At 36.3% G+C, this 9,673-nt stretch overlaps 1 pseudogene; it reads right to left on the bottom strand.

The window, feature by feature from the left end:
* Nucleotides 1–6,488: 6,488 nt before the first annotated feature.
* LOC143684899 (thioredoxin reductase 1, cytoplasmic pseudogene) lies at nucleotides 6,489–8,070 on the bottom strand (annotated as a pseudogene).
* Between the last annotated feature and the right edge of the window lie 1,603 nt (nucleotides 8,071–9,673).

The raw sequence follows: 9,673 nt of genomic DNA, 5'->3' as shown, positions 1-9,673 counted from the left end.
TTATTTAATATGTGCCAGTCCTTGATAAGTGTTTTAGACCTCATCCTATTTATGCCCACAGGGCACCTGTGAAGTGCATAATTATTACTAATAAATCAATTTCCTTTCCAATCTCCCTATTTTTTTGCTTTGTTATTTATTTTCTTCACCTTAGTACACATTTAGGTTTGTTCATATTCTATATCAAAATGATAAAAATCAGAAGTCTTGCGTTGGTGTAACTATTTAGTACATGTTTTTAAATGGTGTGAGTACATGTTTTCTGTCAAGAATGTGTGTGTGCTGAGTGTGTGAACATAAATACATTGTTGTCAAGGGACAGTAGGTAGCGATAACTTAAAATGGAAATGAGAGTGTAAATTAGTGCAAATATTCTGCCACTCATTTTGACAATATCAATAAAAATATATCTTAAAATATAGGAAATATTCCTTTCACTATTATATATGACAAAATTTTAGAAACATAAAAATGTCTAAAATAAAGGCATAGCTAAGAAAATTATGATACCGATATAGAACAGCATATTATAAAACAATGAAAATACTGACTGCATGAAAATTTCTAGTAAAATGGAAAATGATTATATTGAAATTTAAATTTAAATAACAGGTCATAAAATTAAATACATATCATCATCCCAGCTTTGTAAAATATGGAGATTAATTTTTTTCTAACAAAACATATTGAAAAGTTAATATTAACTGTCTAAGTTTTATTGTTATATAGTTTTATTTCTTCAGTTGGAATGTTCATGTTAAAATTACTTTCAAAAGAACATTTAAAATAATTAGAAAATAAGTAAAATAAATTCCTCTAAAGGAAGAGAAAGAATGTTCTTGATAAATCCTTCCTGGCTACCTAGAAAGAACAATGCCAAAAACTCCATTAAACAGGAAAATTGATTATCTTTTTCACACATCTGGAAATTTAACCAAGAGATGCATGCACACATACAAGTAAGAGTGGGATCTGATGTGAAATAAAATTACATATGGCCACCAATATTTAAATTATACTTTCTTTATAGAGTGGCATACTCAGCAGTCCCAGAAATGATGGTAGAGTTCTATCTGTGACAATATCATGGTTGCCGGGCCTCCCTTAATCACTGCCTGCCTTATTCCAGACTTTAACATGTATTCCACTTCAAATGTGGGTGTGAACCAGCCAAAGAAGAGGACTTAAGTTACTCATCTGTTCATAACTCCAGAGAGGCAAGGAGGATGATCTGCAGAAACTAAGTTCCACTGTAGCAATATTCAACATTTTCCCTTGCTAGGGACATTGTCCCTACACTTTTCATTAGGTAATGGTGAAGAGATATCCTTCTCAGTGGGTGAATGATCAGACTTCTTTGGTGGCAGGCAGTCTGGATTTTAGTGACAACTCCTCATTAGAGTATCATCTCAGCATCTGAAAATTGTGGTATTACATTGCCTTCTGTGGGAGAGGAAGCCACAGCTGGTAACTGAAGGTGAGTTTAGGTGTACAAATCCTCAGGACACTGATTTCAGGTAGCTTTTTGCTCAGATGTCCTAGAGTGAGCTTCCTGTTCATTTCAGAGATGTTATACTCTGTAAGCAAAGTCCAGCTTCTGAATATGAAACAGGACTTCCAGAGATGTTATACTCTGTAAACAAAGTTCTGTTTCTGAGTATGAAAGTTTTATCACAGCAAATAGTAGACTTGAATAGTCCATCCATCTAGGGTGTATAATTTAGTAGGGTAGGCGCAGGTGTTGGTGAATGTTTAAGAAGACTAGAGAAGTACTGAAGATGGACTGCAGCAATACTCAGATTACAGAGTGCAAATGCAGTTATACAGCATGAAAACAGGGTAGAAAGCCAGGCACTGGAATCCAGGGCATGCTAGATCTCTTCCTCTCCCTGTACTTATTGGGGGCCTGTTTTGTAACATCCATCTTACAGGTAGCTTTAGTTTGCTAAAGCTCATGAAGTGCAATATGCCAGAAATGTATTGGCTTTACAATGGGGATTTATTAACGTGCAAGCTTACAGTTATGGAGACCATGAAAATGTTCAAATCAAAGCATCAACATGAAATGCTTTCTCCCCAGTGATGGCTATGGTGATCTAGAACTCCTCTGTCACATGGTAAGGTACATGGTGAGGTCTGCTGGTCTCTCCCTCCTCTCCTAGGTTTTGTTGCTTCCAACTTCTGGCTTCAATGGCTTCCTCTCTGTTTCTGTGGTTTCTCTCTATTTTTGTACGTCTTTTCTCAGTTTCTTTGGCTTTTCCCCCTGAGCTTCACTGGCTTTTTTCTATGCCTTCTCTGTCTTTTGTCCCTTTATAAAGGACTCCAGCAAGAGGATTAAGACCCACTTGGAATGAGCTGGATCACATCTCAAGTTAAGATCCTCCTCATCGAAAGATCCTACTTACAGTGGATCCACACCACAGGAATGGCATAACTTTAAAATCATGAACTTTTCTGGGGTACATACAAATTCCAACCATCACATAGTTTTCCTACTGAGTAGAGAAAGACATGCCTTCTGCCTAAAATATTTAGGCAGTTCCTTGATATAAAGAAACATGGATGTGCACAAGAAGAAAAGTTACCTTAACAGCAAAGGGATATGAGGTGAAGAGATTGGATGAGAGGAAGAGGATACTGTGTATTACCTGATCAGGAAGAAGAGAAACAATTTTCAGTAATTGTAAACTTCAGCTTTGTAGGTGGCAAAACCCACCCACCAAAGACCACTATGAACTGAAGACGAAAAAGCTTGGGATTGTTTAGCTGGCAGCAATATGAAACCTTAGAGGACTTTCAGTAGGGGAATTGGGAGGACCTTTATACATGACTTGAGTTTGAGTTAGATGATTCAAAGGAGGGGTTAGGATTAGGGGGTCAGTACTGGATTGGTTGCTGTTAAGATGCAAGACAAGTCTGTGATTAAGTACATATCTTAATTTTTATTAAGCAGTAGAGAGATTAAAATAAAACTTGGAGTTGTTGTTGTTAAAGCAGTAATAATCACTCTGAGCAAGATGATGTTATATAGATGATGATATCACTTTTCTGTATGTTTGTAGAATGGTTTTGTTAATAACTTGTTCTGAGCATTGTTTAGGTTCTGTTAAGATTATCGTATTCAGTTGTTATTAGGACTGTTTGTTTTTCTCAGAAGCCAAAAGAACATTCAATGACCAGGTGGGACAGAGAGAACAGGCCATTTCCTTTATTGTAAAGTCAAAAAAGGAACACATCCATCCCCATACCCAGTTACCATCTTAGGAGAGACAATGCATAGGAGTAATCAGTATTTTTCTTTTTCGGCTTGTTTTGATTTTCCCTGAAATAACCTAGTGTTACCTGAAGAGAACATTTAAATGATTAAAACAGGCTAATCTAAATTTACAAAGTAACCTTGAAGGGAGAACTCCGGCAGAAGACTTGATTATCCACACACCAAAAGAATACATAATATATTCTATCTTAGGATTTAAGATAAGTAAATTTCTGATATTATCATTTAAGGAAAGTGACTATCTAGGGAGATAAAATTATACGCATTTAGATTTCTAGGAGAATTCACACCATACACCCTCAAAACTGTTGTCAATTAGTATCTGTGATGAAAGAGATGGAGTGTTAGAAATGGGGATATGAATCTAGATGGGAGCATTTTAATTTTAATTGCACAATCATTTTTCCTCTCTGATACATATATTTTATCATTAAAGATACTGATTTATAATTTTAAAAAGTTTAAATATATACCCTTAAAGGCACATATTTTTATTTAGAAAAGCATTATTTTATTAAAAATAATTAATATTAAATTAATTTCTAATATCAAAGGAGCGATAAAATAAATTATTTTATTCAGTTGCTTCAAAATGTGGTTCCATTTTATCAGAAAGGGTTAATGACATGGTATAATTATGCAATATTCCCTTTCTTGACTATTCACAATGCAGCACTCAACTGTTTTTAGTCTATTCATGTACAAATTCAGTACCATTTTCAGATTGTGGCTTTGTTAGTTTCCTGAGACTAGTAGCAAATTATCGCAAACTTAGTGGCTTATAACAACCAAGATGTGTTCTCTCAGAGTACTGGGGGACAAAATTCCCTATCAACGTTTCAGCAGAGCCACTCTCCCTTTGGAGGCTTTAGGGGAAAATGCATCCCTTGCCTCCTTCAGCATCTCTTAGCAGCCTGCATATCTTGACTCTTTTAAACATCACTCAGATCTGGTCACATCGCCTCTTCCTCTTCTGTGTGTGTCAAACACCCCTACGCCTCTCTTTTGTAAGGATGCTTGTACTTAGATTTACTGCTCACCCTGATAATCCAAGATAATCTCTACAACTCAATCACCTCTACAAAGTTCCTATTTCCTAATAAGGTAACATTTGCAGGTCCCAGCCATTAGAATCTGTGTTCTTTGGGTTGCCATGATTCAGCTCCCTACAGTGGCCGACAAGGCACCTGAAAGAAGTCATCCTTGCTGCTGAACATCAGAGCCCAAGACTGCAGCAAGGATTCACTCACAAAAATACCCCATGACAAGCACTAATACAATTGCAGCTAATTCCCCAATATAAGATCATTTTTTTTGAAACAAGATTATAGAAAATCTAAGCCTAACTGTGATTTTTATATTAATACCTTTCGATGTTTCAAATTGTTTTTCAGAAGATTTGTAACAAAAATACATGGAATTTAGTATAAGTTTCAGTATATTGGACAATTATAAAATCTGAGCAGGACAATTCTAAAAAGCATAATCCCTTTTATTTATTTTCTTAACTATAAGTGGAGATGAAACTTTTTATTCCACTAAGAAAAGAAAGAATCACAAAATAATTAGGTACCATCATCTCACACTGCCCTTTGTTCTAATTTCAGGGATTGGCAGCCTTGGTAGAAAAAACAATTAAAAAAAAAAAAAAAAACTTAACACCGTCAAATGCCTCCATTACTTTCTGTTTTTATCTTTTTCCCACTTTTTGCACATAACCAGATGAGAAGGATGTGAGGCAGAGCCTTGAGGAGCAGGGTCTGGTGCTCTGCTGATGTAATACTGGACAGATGCATGAGTTCTGAAGTGGCCCAGAAATGTACTTTGAAATAAGCACTCAGTGCGATGGCAGAGAAATCCAGGGGTTGGGGGGTGGAGGTGAGGGTACAAAAGATGGTGGAAGCCTGATATCCACAGCACATGTTCCAAACTGAACATATACAGTGAAAAAAGATAACCTAAAAATAATCCTCAGCAAGGACATTTACCAAATACATGACACTAAGGGGTTAATTCCTCTGCCATAATACAACTTGTAATGCTAACAGTACATAAACTCATCCACCGAAAATTCCTCAAGGTACAGTTGTTCATTCAACAGAAAAAGTAAAAACTGTTTGGTTTTTGAATGAAAATCCTTCACATACACTTGTGTTCAAAAAAATAATAACAATTTGTGATACTTACAACTTCTTTAACAAAACAATTACCACAAAAGAGTAAATTCTAAGTGTGGAAATAACTACTTTCCTATGAATGTAGTTCTTATCAAGGGGTAAATACATAACACACGGGAAAAAGCTGTGACATTTTGAGCTTTTAGCTTAAAGCTATAGCTAACAAAAAGAAGTTTTAGACAAGTTTCCCATGCAAAACATTTCAGTTCACTTAGACTAACACACAATAGACTAAATAAAGTAGGAAATTTACTCTTTTTCCCCATTTAAGGTATGCATCTGTCTCTATAATGAATTATGGTGGAAATCATACTAGATTACCAAGTCAACCTGTTCTACCTTTGCAATGGAGTATTGATTCAAATACCTTCCTAAATAAAAATTAAAATAATAAAAATGAGTGATATAGTTAATGGGGACAAATTTAGCAGAGGCCAACCATAGATATACCTTTTTTTGGTGGGGGGGGGGCATTTTAACTCATTAAACCAGGGTCAGTAAAGTGAAGAGTACTTTTTAATCCCTGGAAGCACATAGGAGACTAGAGCTCTCTTTCATGGGACAAGCCCATGTCCATGCACCCCTCCCAGGCAACAAGACACCTTATTTGGATGTTCTAGCCAGGACTTGCTTTTGAACAAAAATCAACTACTAACATTTTTTATCTTGATCATTATTAACACCATTGAGAAAAAAGAAAAATATATAATAAACTTCAGAGAACTTAACAATGAGAGTAAAGCAAATCCGCAAAAAGGAAAGATCTTACTAAAACTGATTCAACAGCTATTCCATCACTGCCAACTCCCACAGGCTTCATCTTGGATGCATCTAAAATATTCACTGCCAAACATCAGTGTGATGCTGATTGCCTCCTATTCACCACTTCCTGTACGGGAGATCCAGGGGTCCTTGGATGGCAGTAAGGGGCCAAGAGACCAACAATCTTCCTGAAAACTTCATCTTGGATCTGGGCAATGAAAGAGATGAGTATCTTGGAGTCTTCCTTACAGTATCCATTCCAGGGCTTAGCCTCAGCAGCCAGCCTGGAGGATGCTTCCCCCAGAATGTTTGGTCCCTGACAGAGTTGTGAATACCTATGAACAGATGGGGTGGATTCCGATTGTGCTGTCCAGCTGCTTTTTGGTCATGCCCCATTCCAGTACAGCTGAAAAACCCTGTGTAACTTCTCCAGCATTTGGACACTCTACATGGAATCCCACAACATGTTCATTGTCATTGATATTGCAGATTATTTTCCCATAACATTAGTTGCTATGTCTTGATGGAATTGTCCACTCTAGTGGATAAAAGCCGATATGGTAAACCTCAATATTTTCTTCCCCAAATTTCTCCACAGCTTTCTCGTCAGAAGGGCTACAGGAACCATATTCCAATGGAATAAATACAGTTGTTGGAACATTTTCATAGTCACAGTTGACAGTGGAGCCAGCATAATGCCTCTGAGCCAGCAGTCTTCCTGCCTGGATTGCTTATGGGGTGAGCTCCTGTTTACCCTTCAGTACTTCACCTATGGCATAGATGTATAGCACATTGGTCTGAAATTCATCAATGACAGATAATTTTCCAATCTTTTCATTTGTCTCCAGCCCCATGGTCTCTAAGCCAATTTTTTCTGTGCAAGCATATCTTTCTACTGCCAGCAACAGCATATTATGCTCTCCTTTGATGATTTCCTCACCATTGTTGAATAAAGCTACCACCCTGAGTCAGCCTTGTCCTCACTTTAATTTGTTTAACTTTTATTGGTACAAACTGTTTCATGAACTTGACACCATGTTCTTCCATGTGATTTTGTTAGCGAGGTACTAATCAAATCTTCTAATGAGGATAGACCGTACCATAACAGAGACATCTAAACCAATACCAGCAAGAAATCCAACACATTCCAAAGCAGCATAGGATGCTTCAACCACCAGGGTCTTACCTGGGGAGTAAGGTAAGGAGGAAAGGTTATCACTGTTGATGCAATACTCCTTGTCACCAAGGACGCACAAGTCATGTGGCCTTTCACCAGTGGCCATGAGAAATCTTTCAGCTGAGTCAATTTTTTCTTCACTTTTATTATTTGTTGCCTTGATTCTATGAGGTCCAAGAGATTGTCCATAAGTATTCTCATAGTGACCCTTTCCTCTCACAGAGGTACCCAGTAGTTCCAGTATGGAGAGCCAAGGTGGTTCTGTACAGCTTCTATCATTTTGTCCCAGTCCTATTTAACTTTCTTCTTAACTTTCCAGCCATAGTTGAGAGAGTCCTGTAGGGCTTGTCCTAACAAATCTATTTGGTGCATCCAGTTTTTAGGTCTGAAGCCCATATTCACACATGATACTCCAAGACCCCATCTAGTCCCAAGAGGAAGTGGAATGACAAAATCCAGGATCATCACCTTCTTGTCATGTTTGGTTTCCTCCTTAGCAGCTGCCAGTCCTCCTGAGCCACCTCCAATCATGTTAAAGTCATAGTCATAAGGCTCTAAAACTCTTCAGAGTCATTCATTCTTAGTAGCTTTTCAAGTCTGCCCTCCTAATAAGCCTTCAAGGTTTGACCATGGCCATATATATTTCTCTGTTTTACAAACACAACAGGTACTTCAATTTCTGTGATCTGTTCCAAGAGCACTCTTTGAAGTCTCTGCCTGCCCTCTGAGGCACAAAAGGAGAAGTTGAGTCAATAGAGACCTTTCTTCCAGATGGACACAGCAGGAACTGCCTAACCATAATTTTTAAACAATCATTTTGCTTTCTTAGAAATGACCTAGATCATTACCTTTGTTTCCTGCATTTGGGGGGTCATTATAAACTAAAAATGTTACATAGCACCATCAACTATTAGCATCAAATTTGATAGTATTTTACATAAGTATATTAAATTTAAGTACATCATCAATATAAAAGAACCTATATCATATGAAAATAAAATTGAAAATCTCATGAAAATTTTTTTCCATAATTTTTCTTGAGCTAAGAGCAATTGAAGAATTCCTACATAATCATATAACTTTGAGCCCACATTTATTGGTATATATTGTTTGTATTAGCTGGTTTGACTAACTATATGTTAAGGAAGGAATTTAAGATCACAAAGGAATCACATTAATTTTACAGTTTCCATAAATAGGATAATGATAAAATAAATAGTACAACTATTAGTAATTTACCTAATTCTCTTAGATCATGAACTTGTCCTTGCACTTTTACTTATAAATATATAATTTATTTTTGACCAATACTTGATCAATACATTGGGAGTGAATGATGAGGACTTATGTCAAAATAATTAGAATTGATGCATGTTAAAATACTTGGAGATCCTCCATGAGTAAAAATGTATTTGAGTTTTTAATTTTTATCAAGCATTACAAAATTGGAGCTAAAATGTCACTTTTAAAAATGAATCAGATGTTGGAGCTGGAACTAAATTATAAATCTTTCTTTGGGAACTCAGTATGATACTATATTGAGCAATTACATATAAACTAAGATAAAAGATCATAGTAAGCAAGAAATACGTGCATTTACTAAGGGGTCTCCTTACTCCATATCTATATACAAAATCTCTTCCAATTTTCCTACCTATTTTACTGAATTTTTCTTCCCAGATGATGTGTCTTAGTTTGCCAGAGCTGCTATAAAAAAATACCGCAGACTGGTTGGCTTAAACAACAGGAATGTCTTGTCTCTCAGTTTGGGAAGTTAGAAGTCCAATGTCAAGTTGTTTGCAAAATCATGCTTTCGCTGAAGTCTAAAGCATTCTGGTGGCGATTTGCTGGCAATCTATAACCCGATCTCTGCCTCCATCACATGGCTGTCTGTCTCCTGTCTCTTATGACTGTGTCTAGATTTTGTCTATTTATGTGAGCTCTAGTCACATTCAATTAAGGGCCAAGTTGATTCATTTTAATCTCACCTTACTAATAACACATACAACAATTTTTATTAATAAATGTGTTCAAACCTACAGAACAAGGGGTTAGGACTTGAAATGTCTTTGAGGGAACATGATTCAATCTACAGAAAATAAGAATCCTATAAATGTCATCTTTTCACATATACAGCAATAAGAAATGCAAGGGTGTTTTACTAATTATAAAAGATGCCCAGAGTCTTAGAATATATGCTAAGAACAGCTATTTGCATGACCACACAAATAAAAATAAGCTGAACCATATTTGTTACTGGAAAGCAAATCACCTTAGTTT

This window comes from Tamandua tetradactyla, chromosome 1 (genome assembly GCF_023851605.1).
Source record: "Tamandua tetradactyla isolate mTamTet1 chromosome 1, mTamTet1.pri, whole genome shotgun sequence".
Classification (NCBI taxonomy): Eukaryota; Metazoa; Chordata; class Mammalia; order Pilosa; family Myrmecophagidae; genus Tamandua; species Tamandua tetradactyla.
This window is presented reverse-complemented; position numbering and strand designations above follow the sequence as displayed.